Source organism: Bufo gargarizans, chromosome 5, assembly GCF_014858855.1.
Source record: "Bufo gargarizans isolate SCDJY-AF-19 chromosome 5, ASM1485885v1, whole genome shotgun sequence".
NCBI classification, from domain to species: domain Eukaryota; kingdom Metazoa; phylum Chordata; class Amphibia; order Anura; family Bufonidae; genus Bufo; species Bufo gargarizans.
The window spans coordinates 38,340,625-38,351,577 of NC_058084.1; the positions used below are offsets into that span (position 1 = coordinate 38,340,625).

The 10,953-nt window shown below is 45.5% G+C and overlaps 1 pseudogene; it reads left to right on the forward strand.

Moving 5' to 3' along the window:
* Positions 1 to 4,868: 4,868 nt before the first annotated feature.
* On the forward strand, positions 4,869 to 6,587 carry LOC122939292 (annotated as a pseudogene).
* Positions 6,588 to 10,953: the final 4,366 nt, after the last annotated feature.

A 10,953-nucleotide genomic window follows, 5' to 3' on the forward strand; every position in this document is an offset into this window, starting at 1 on the left:
AGAGCAGAACGCCCTCCAAAACCTGGAGACAAACTGCTTGCCCCTATTAGAAACCACGTCTGAAGGAATACCATGCAATTTTACGATATTATCAACAAAAATCTGCGCAAGAGTCTTGGTATTAGGCAGACTAGTTAATGATATAAAGTGAGCCATTTTACTAAAACGGTCAACTACCACCAAAATTACTGTTTTCCCGGAGGAACTCGGCAGGTCCGTAATAAAGTCCATAGACAAGTGTGTCCAAGGACGAGACGGAATAGACAAAGGAAGAAGTGAACCAGTCGGTCGAGTATGAGCAACCTTTGACCGTGCACAGGTTTCACAAGCTGCCACGTAATCCTCAATGCTCTTACATAACCCGGGCCACCAGAACCTCCGGGACACAAGGTCACAGGTGGACTTACCACCAGGATGTCCAGCAAGGACAGTATCGTGATGTTCCTTGAATACCTTGTATCGCAGTCCTTCAGGAACAAACAACCTCCCTGGGGGACAAGAACCAGGAGCCCCCTCCTGGGCTCCCAACATCTCCATCTGCAATTCGGGGTACAGAGCGGAGACCACCACCCCATCAGCCAAAATCGGAGCAGGATCCTCTGAATCACATCCTCCAGGAAAACTGCGAGACAAGGCATCTGCCTTGACGTTTTTAACCCCCGGGTGAAAAGTAACAACAAAATTGAACCTGGTAAAAAACAGTGACCATCTGGCCTGTCTAGGGTTCAGACGCTTGGCAGATTGCAGGTAAGCCAAATTCTTATGATCCGTATATACTGTAACGGGGTGAGACGCCCCCTCCAGCCAGTGACGCCATTCCTCAAAGGCCAACTTGATGGCCAGCAACTCCCTATCTCCTACATCATAATTCTTCTCGGCGACCAAGAGCTTCTTGGAAAAAAAAGCACACGGGACCCATTTGCCAGGAGAAGAACCCTGCGACAACACCGCTCCAACCCCCACTTCTGATGCGTCAACCTCCACCACGAATGGCTGAGACACATCGGGCTGCACCAGAATGGGAGCAGACGCAAAACACTCCTTAATAGTCGAAAAGGCTTGCAATGCCTCATCCGACCAGACAGAGAAATCGGCGCCCTTCTTAGTCATATCAGTCAGAGGTCTTACAATGGTAGTATAGTTCAAAATAATTTTTTTATAATAATTAGTAAACCCCAAAAACCGCATTAAAGCTTTCTGATTCTCTGGTCGTTCCCATTCCAGAACCGCCCAGGCCTTTTCGGGGTCCATACGAAAACCAGAGTCAGAAAGCAGATATCCCAAAAACGGAAGCTTCTGCACAGAAAACAAAAATTTCTCCAATTTGGCATATAATTTATTCTCCCGAAGGATCGTCAAAACCTGTCTCACATGATCCTGATGGCTCTCCAGATCAGGAGAGTAAATTAAAATGTCATCCAAGTAAACCACCACGAACCTCCCTACCAAATGATGGAAAATGTCATTGACGAATCGCTGAAATACCGCTGGCGCGTTCGTCAACCCAAAAGGCATAACCAGATTCTCAAAATGACCCTCGTGCGTATTGAAGACCATTTTCCACTCATCCCCTTCCTTGATTCTGATCAGATTGTAGGCCCCTCTCAAATCCAACTTGGAGAACACCTTGCCTCCAACAATCTGATCAAAAAGGTCGGAGATCAAAGGAAGGGGATACGGATCCCGGACCGTAATACGGTTCAATTCCCAGAAATCCAAATAAGGTCTCAGCGATCCATCCTTTTTCTTTACAAAGAATAAACCTACTGCCACCGGAGACTTAGATGGCCTAATATGACCTTTTGCCAAACTCTTGGCGATATACTTCCGCATGACCTCTCTTTGGGGTTGAGAAAGATTGTAAAGCCAAGACTTTGGCAACTTAGCCCCTGGGATGAGATTAACTGGACAATCATAGTCACGATGAGGGGGTAATTCCTGATCCCCACCCTCCGAAAAGACATCTGCAAAATCTGAGATATACAGAGGTAGAGCCATAGTGGACACACCAGAGATAGATGTGCCAAGACAATTATCTGAACAAAATTCACTCCAACCAATGATCTGTCTTGCTTGCCAATCTATAATTGGGTTATGTTTAGTCAACCATGGTAACCCCAAGACTATAGGAGCGGGCAAATCCTTCATGACAAAACAAGACATAATCTCAACATGTGAATCACCCACCCTTAACTGAATACCATGAGCAATATGAGTGAGACTCCTTTGAGAAAGAGGGGAAGAATCAATTGCAAAAACCGGAATCTCTCTTTCTAAAGTGCAAGTACTTAGACCCAGATTTTGAAGAAAAAGAAAGTCAATAAGGTTTACCCCAGCACCACAGTCAAGGAATACTTCAACAACAAAAATGTATTGAGTCTGGCGCCACCATAGCTGGAAGGAGAAAACGAGTATTACAGGGAGCTTGCATACCTGCTTGCTCCACCACTCCATTCACGCTACCAAGAGTCGGAAATTATTATTTATTTTTTTCTCATCTACATGCGGTTTAACAAAAGGACAAGCAAATATAAAATGACCACTTTTCCCACAGTAGTAACATAGTTTCTGCAATTTCCTAAAGTCTCTACTACCAGAATGAAAAGATACCTGACCCAGCTGCATGGGTTCCTCCCCTACCCCAGAGTTACCTGTAACATCACCCTGGGAAGCAGTAGAGACGAAACCACTCACAGAAGGGATCCCTTGCGCGGAGGGAGCCTTACACCTCTCTCTAATACGTCTATCTAACCGTACTGCCAAAGACATAGCATTCTCCAAAGAATCTGGGTACTCATGAAAAGCAAGGGCATCTTTCAATCTCTCAGATAACCCTTGACAAAACTGACTACGTAAGGCGGGGTCATTCCACTTCGACTCGGTTGCCCATCTCCTAAACTCAACGCAGTAAGCCTCTGCAGTATGTTCACCCTGTAATAAATTACGCAATTTAGATTCCGCCATCGAGACCCGATCTGGGTCATCGTAAATTAATCCCAGGGCCTTAAAAAATTCTTCCACCGACCGGAGGGCCCGAGAACCGGGCGGCAGAGAAAAGGCCCAGGATTGCGAGTCCCCTTTAAGCAGAGAAATGATTATATCAATCCTCTGACTTTCATCACCTGACGACGATGGACGCAGCCGAAAATACAACTTGCATGACTCTCTAAAGCGGATAAAGTCATCCGTACCCCCTGCAAATCTATCATGAAGAGCGACTTTAGGCTCCCCACAAATTTGACCTGCACCTGATGCCAGAGCATTCTGACACCGTGTGACCGAGCTACGCAGATCCGCAACCTCTAGGGAAAATCCCTGCATGTGGTCAACTAGCGCATCAATTGACGCCATCACAAAACCGCTGAGCAATGGCAGTCAAAGTATTGGTGGGTTATAATGTCACGGCGGACAGGATCTCAGATACACAGATAAATAAACAACAAGTTTCTAGGCAAGAAGCTGGGGATAAGGTCACCTCCTAGCAAATCCCTAACAGCTCTCCCTATACTGCTATGCCCACATTCAGACCCTAAAGATGGGAATAATGTGTCCTCGTGCCTGGGCTGAACATACCCTAGAATCCCTGAGATGGTGAAAGGGGTAAGGGGCAGCCTGCTCCCTCAGAACCTGGAGGAGACAGACGTCACTCAAACAGACTAGACAGCAAACCACAAAAATCAGAACCCAAACTTATCTTATCTGAGCCGGAATAGCCAATCCTTCCTTCCTTGCTTCCAAAGCCAGACTGATGCTATAACCCGCACGGTACACTGGGAGTGGAAGTAATTTAAACCAACGACCCCACCCAGTGCACCTGAAGGGGGGCGGATCCAGCATGACTCCAAAACAAAACACTAGACATGTGCTGCTAATCTGGCAGACCTCCGCACATAGTCTGAGCAGGGCATGACATATATACTTTCTATATAGTGCATTTGGGTACTGTACAGTGCATTTGCGCATGCGCGTACGCGAAAATTATATCGCCAATATTTTGCATTGAAAAAAATTATGAATGGAGATCGCAATGGTATTTCACTGTCCATGTTGTGGGACTATTTGTGCACTTCTAGTAATTATTTCTTGGCTGCAAATATGAGCTGAAGGTTTTTCTGGTTTGCCTGCCATTAAAATGAATGGGACCCGCCGCGAACTTGCGGTTTGCGAACATTTGATCGCGTTCGCGAACCGTCACGGCAGATGTTCGTCCATCACTACCTGGGAGAGCCGAACCCGTGACTTCAATGGGTAAGAGCTCATTCAGACGGCCATATGTTTTGTTCCTCACCCGTTCCGCATTTTTGCGGAGCGGGTGCGGACCCATTCATTTAAATGGGGAAGCAAAAGATGCAGACAAAACACCGTGTGCTGTCCGCATTCATTGTTCCGTTCCTCGGCCCCACAAAAAATATAGAGCATGTCCTATTCTTGTCCGCAATTGCGGAAAAAATTGGTATTTTCTATGAGAGTGACGGCCATGTGTGGTCCGCAAATTGCGGAACGCACACAGGTGGGTATCCGTGTTTTGCGGATTCGCAATTTGCAGACCGCAAAACCCATAAGGCCATCTGAATGAGCCCTAAGAGCGTTCCTTATATTGCTTGTGTAGGAGACAAAGTGATAGTGAGCAAGGCTCTGGTGGTTGGGAATGGTGCTGACCAGTGCCCTGGGGCCTCAGAAGCCATGAACTGTGGTGTGAGCCGGCGGTAGTTGCATCTGCCGAGCCGGTAGGTGTTGAGACACCGGGACTAGAGACTGCAACAAAAATGTGTGACATTTTGGTGGATGACAGTCCAATCTAAGGGTTGTTGGACGCAGGGAGCCAGGTACATGCCAGCTTGGTAGCTGGGGACTATGTGTTGGACAAAATGCTAAGTGCGCTGGACATACATGGGGATAGCAAGAACTATCCTGTGGCTCTCACTGAGTGTGAGACTCCAGGAGGAACTGGGACTTGTGAACTTAGTGTTGCAAATACGCTCATACATGACGTAATGTTGGGCTGTGATTTTCACCTTGTTTTGGGAGTTGTGGGGAAATGGAAACACTTATGCAGCAAGTGTTTAAGTGATGAAACTCCTGCAGAGCCTGTACCTGTCCCTTTAAATGAAGGTGTAAGGGAGATGCACATTGAACACAATGGTGTAAGTGAAATGACCATTGGAAACAATGGTGCACATGAGGTGTAGAGTGAACCTGGCAAGCTAATTGAAGTGCATAATGAAAATGTGGGGTCATGTGATGATGAAACAGCTGAGGGAACCCACTGTGATAAATGGGCAGGAAAGTGTGACAGTGCTAGAGGGTGTACCACACATACCAGGTGCGGATAAGCAGTTTCCACAGTGTTCTATGATTAGTGAGCTTGGGTGCAGGGATGATGAAGGTGTTGTGATATACAACGTGAACCAGGCACATGAAAGAGAACCTGATCGGGTTCAGGACATAAGCCTGATTAAGTGTGGAGAAGTCAGCATAGTGTCCTAGAACTATACCCAGGCAGTGGAAGACTTCCTGGCAGGTCTGACCATCCAGAATGAGCATCTAGAAGAGCATGGCCGACTGCTGGCAGAGACTCCCTACCAGCTGGGCCTGGCATATCAGTACATCTGCAAACACGAGGATGCTTTCTCTCTCTCCACACAGTCCATAGATTCGATAGAGAAGAGACTAGCTGTCCTCACAGAGCAACTGGAGTAGGCTTTAGAGGAGTCAAAGGAGGAAACCCAGAAGGAGATGGATGAACTAAAGGGTCTACTGCCTGATATCAAGGAGAAGAATAAAGACTGCAAAGAAGCATAGACAACTGCAGAAGACACAAACAAAGCACTTAGAGACCCTGGTGAACGGGGGTACTCCTACTGTACATATGCTGAGGTAGCAGAGAAGAGTGTGAACTGCATTGTACAGGGAACCAACTGTGTTTTAGACATCTCTCATCTAGTACGGAAGAAGGTAAATAGGAAACCTGAGGAGGAGAGTCCTCTGAAAGATGCCAAGAAGTCCAAGCCAGAGCCTGTTGAGAATGAGTCTGGAAATGGTAATGCTGCGGTGCCGGCCAAGGCAGAGAAGATGGAAGAGGTTTCTGCTCCTTCAACATCTGCTGAACAAGTTGATCGGGCTGATGTGGATGCAGAAGCCAAGAGACTCATGGCAGTGAGTAACCGGGACCTGGTCATGCAAGACGTCCCCTACACCGTCAATGTCTCCAGGAAGCAAGTAGCTTTCTGTGGAAGAAATACGGGGAGACGGCTGACCAGTGTGCAGATGCCTTCTACTACTATGGGATGGCTCTTCTGGAGCTTGTACGAATGGAGAACAATGTCCTGGGTATGCCAGGAGAGGAAAATGAAGAGTCTGATAAGGACCCCAATATCCCCAGTGCCTCCAACCTCGATGAGTAAGAAAGGGAGGAGTTAAGGGTGCAGGTATATGATGCCATGTCCGAGAAGGATGAGAAGGCTAACAAAGATAGTGGAGACTCCAAAGAGACAAAGGCTGAAGAAGCTAAGGCAGATGAGTTGGAGTGGGAGAAATCTTCAGACGCTGCAGAGATCAAAGAAGAAGCTGAAGGAGAGTCTGCCTAAGTGGAAAAAGCCACTGAAGAAGCAAAGGACTCTGAAACTGCCACCAAACCTGAGGAAACCACTGCTGAAGAGAAGGAGGAGTGTGGAAAAAGAACTTCTGATCGTTCCAGACATAGCAAATCTGGAAGCAGAGATGCTTTAAAGAACTGTCGTTTGGATAAAAATATCTTCGGAAAGGAGTTCCAGAAGCCAAGATCTAAACTCTGAGAGTAAAGAAAAAAGAGAGATGCTATCTTTTGATAAATTAAAGAAACAAAGGGAGCATGAACACCAGAAGTGAAGAGAAATTGAAAGACAAAGAGAGCGAGATAAAAGAATGCGAGAGTGCATCATCGTTGCTCGTGGAAGAGTAGAACGAGAGTGTCTGGCCGTTAGATGGGCACTGAAGACCCTTAGATATTATCTACTGGGTAGAAAGTCTGTGTTTGTGACAAACCAAGCTCTGCTGGCCTGGGTGTAGCAGAATAAAGAAAAAAAATATGACAGTGGCCACATCTTCCGGAGGACGCTGTGCGATGTGAAAAATGCCCAGACCTCCGGTCTGGAGAAGAGGGGTTACTAAGGGTGTGGATCTCACCAGAGTTTTCAGTTTAGCTGGGTGAGATAACTGGAATCCAGTAATTGTGCTGCTTCAGCAAAGCATAGCTTGCTGGAGATAATTTTGTTTAAAGTTGTATAGGCTGTATTTCTTCGGACTGGTAGACAGGTTGATAGTGGGAGTCTCTCAGTCCACACCCCTAGTCCACTGCTGTTATTCCCTCTAACCTGAGGTGATCACAGGTGAGTCTTGCTGTGTAATTAATGGGTGATAAACCAACCCTCTGTGTATGACTGTGGGAGAGGATGTGACCCTAGAGGGGGGAAGCCTGTGAGGCTCTGTGTGGTCCCGGCCAGGAGGGATGGGGGGGGGGGGGGGCATGAGGCTATGTGAAGCCAGATCTCTCCCCTGTGTGGGACTTACACCTGGTGAAGCTGACCTGCGGAGTGTCAGAGCCGGATATCCTGTGTGTGAACTGTGCTCTATAGGGGAGTTAGAGAGAAGACCTATGTATTAGGTAGAGCCCAGACGGGCAGGTGTTTATTTTTGGTTTATGTTTGTGCTGGTGCCAAAATAAAGCACCACTTGGACTTGGACCCGTTGTCTGAGGAGGAATCTGTCATCGCCGCCCTACTTGAGAGAACGATCCCTTACAATATATATTACAAGTATCTCTATTCGTATCTCAGTAATCATGTCCGAAATATCTACTGTAGATATACGTAGCAATGCTCTTATTTTGAATATACAGTTGCAAGAAAAAGTATGTGAACCCTTAGGAATGATATGGATTTCTGCACAAATTGGTCATAAAATGTGATCTGATCTTCATCTAAGTCCAACAATAGACAATCACAGTCTGCTTAAACTAATAACACACAAAGAATTAAATGTTACCATGTTTTTATTGAACACACCATGTAAACATTTACAGTGCAGGTGGAAAAAGTATGTGAACCCTTGGATTTAATAACTGGTTGAACCTCCTCGGCAGCAATAACTTCAACCAAACGTTTCCTGTAGTTGTAGATCAGACGTGCACAACGGTTAGGAGTAATTCTTGACCATTCCTCTATACAGAACTGTTTCAAATCAGCAATATTCTTGGGATGTCTGGTGTGAATCGCTTTCTTGAGGTCAGGCAACAGCATCTCATTTGGGTTGAGGTCAGGACTCTGACTGGGCCACTCAAGAAGGCGTATTTTCTTCTGTTTAAGCCATTCTGTTGTTGATTTACTTCTATGCTTTGGGTCGTTGTCCTGTTGCAACACCCATCTTCTGTTGAGCTTCAGCTGGTGGACAGATGGCCTTAAGTTCTCCTGCAAAATGTCTCGATAAACTTGGGAATTCATTTTTCCTTCGATGATAGCAATCCGTCCAGGCCCTGACGCAGCAAAGCAGCCTCAAACCATGATGCCCCTACCACCATACTTCACAATTGGGATGAGGTTTTGAGGTTGGTGTGCTGTGCCTCTTTTTCTCCACACATAGTGTTGCGTGTTTCTTCCAAACAACTCAACTTTGGTTTCATCTGTCCACAGAATATTTTGCCAGTACTGCTGTGGAAGATCCAGGTGCTCTTGTGCAAACTGTAAACGTGCAGCAAAGTTTTTTTTGGACAGCAGTGGCTTCCTCTGTGGTATCCTCCCATGAAATCCATTCTTGTTTAGTGTTTTTTGTATTGTAGATTCGCTAACAGGGATGTTAGCATATGTCAGAGACTTTTGTAAGTCTTTAGCTGACACTCTAGGATTCTTCTTCACCTCATTGAGCAGTCTGCGCTGTGCTCTTGCAGTCATCTTTACAGGATGGCCACTCCTAGGGAGAGTAGCAGCAGTGCTGAACTTTCTCCATTTGTAGACAATTTGTCTTACCATAGACTGATGAACAGCAAGGCTTTTAGAGATACTTTTATAACCCTTTCCAGCTTTATGCAAGTCAACAATTCTTAATCGTAGGTCTTCTGAGAGCTCTTTTGTGTGAGTCATAATTCACATCAGGCAATGCTTCTTGTGAAAAGAAAACCCAGAACTGGTGTGTGTTTTTTAAAGGGCAGGGCAGCTATAACCAACACCTCCAATCTCATCTCATTGATTGGACTCCAGTCCTCTTGGAGATCTTATTAGTCTAGAGGTTCACATACTTTTTCCACCTGCACTGTGAATGTTTACATGGTGTGTTCAATAAAAACATGGTAACATTAAATTTTTTGTATGTTATTAGTTTAAGCAGACTGTGATTGTCTATTGTTGTGATTTAGATGAAGATCAGATCACATTTTATGACCAATTTGTGCAGAAATCTATATCATTCCAAAGGGTTCATATACTTTTTCTTGCAACTGTATGTGTATTTATACATATATATAAAGAATATGGGGGACAAGACTGACGTTTTAAGCGCTGGTCTTGTTTCCCTCTGTGCTGCCAAAGGATGCAACAACTTGATGTTAATTCACAGGCCTCTTGAATTTTTTGCCTCCTTTGGCAGTCTGTGCATCAATATCAGACAGGTGGTGGTCTGGCACCCCCGGTTGTAAAAAGCGGGCAACCCCTTTAAAGGGGCCGTGCAGGTTGTATATATTGATGACCTATCACCATCACCCCCGATGATCAGCTATTTGAAGAGGAGACGGTGCTCCATGTGTCCACTTCTTCCTGGTCATTACACTGAGTGTCTTTCCTTTGCAGTGGTGGCAGGGTAGTGTAATTACAAGTATCCGCTCCATTGAAGTGACTGGAGCAAGTACTTGTAATTTTACTGCGCCTCTGAGATGACAAGCAGAGTAATGAAGAAGAAGCGGTGCTCGCATACAGTGCCGCTTTCTCTTCTAACAGCTGATCAGCCAATCACATATTGATGACCCATCTTGAGGATGGGAGGGGGGGCACCATTTCAGTTTTCACCTCAGGCAGCAGAAAGGCTAGGTGTAGCCCTGCCAGAAGAAGGAAGGGGGCGGCAGTCTGCAGTCAGGGGCACAATGTGGGCATGACTACTGTGAGGGGGAAAAATGAAGGCATAACAACTGTGAGGGGAAAAATGTTTTAAAGTACGGTGGGGAGGGGTATATGTCAGAAAAAAGACCCGCCCCGGGTGCAAAACACCTTCGGCACGCCACTGCTTCTTTCTTTCAGATTTGGCAGATATGTGCCCCACCCCCTCCGTCATATTAAAAAATGCCCTCTCTGATCTGGTAATACAAAGACAATAGTTTTTTTGAAAGTTTTTTATTTCAATTTTTTTTAATTTAGGTAAGGGGGGGGGGGGGGGGCTGTAAAAATTGCTTTGGGGCTCATTAAATTCTAGCTATGCCCCTGAAAGGAAGGACACATCTTTACCAAAATATGGGCTTTATCCAGGGATGATTGAGAAGAGAGTGTAAATTGTGCAAGTTCTTGAAAATTCCAAGAAGTCTCATGATATGGGATCTCTTGGGAAAACCAAGAGGATGAGAGCGTTTTTAGAAAATGGATTCACTGAAAAGACCCACAACACGTGGTCACTTGGTATAGAACATCAATATTGGTGAAGTACTAGCTTATGTCATGGACTACATTACAGTTTATGTTAGGACTATGGAGGAGTTACATATAGATTCAAGATTTTGGTAAGCTTTGTATAATAATTTGTTTCTAGTACCATTTATGGTCAGCTCCAGTGAAGTCCACCTAATAATTCTTGTACCTCTAGTTGTCCAATTTGTGAGGACTACCATACCCCATTTTAAGATCCCCCAGTGAGCTTTGTCTAGGAAAACATACAGTCAGGTCCATAAATATTGGGACACCGACACAATTCTAACATTTTTGGCTCTATACACCACCACAA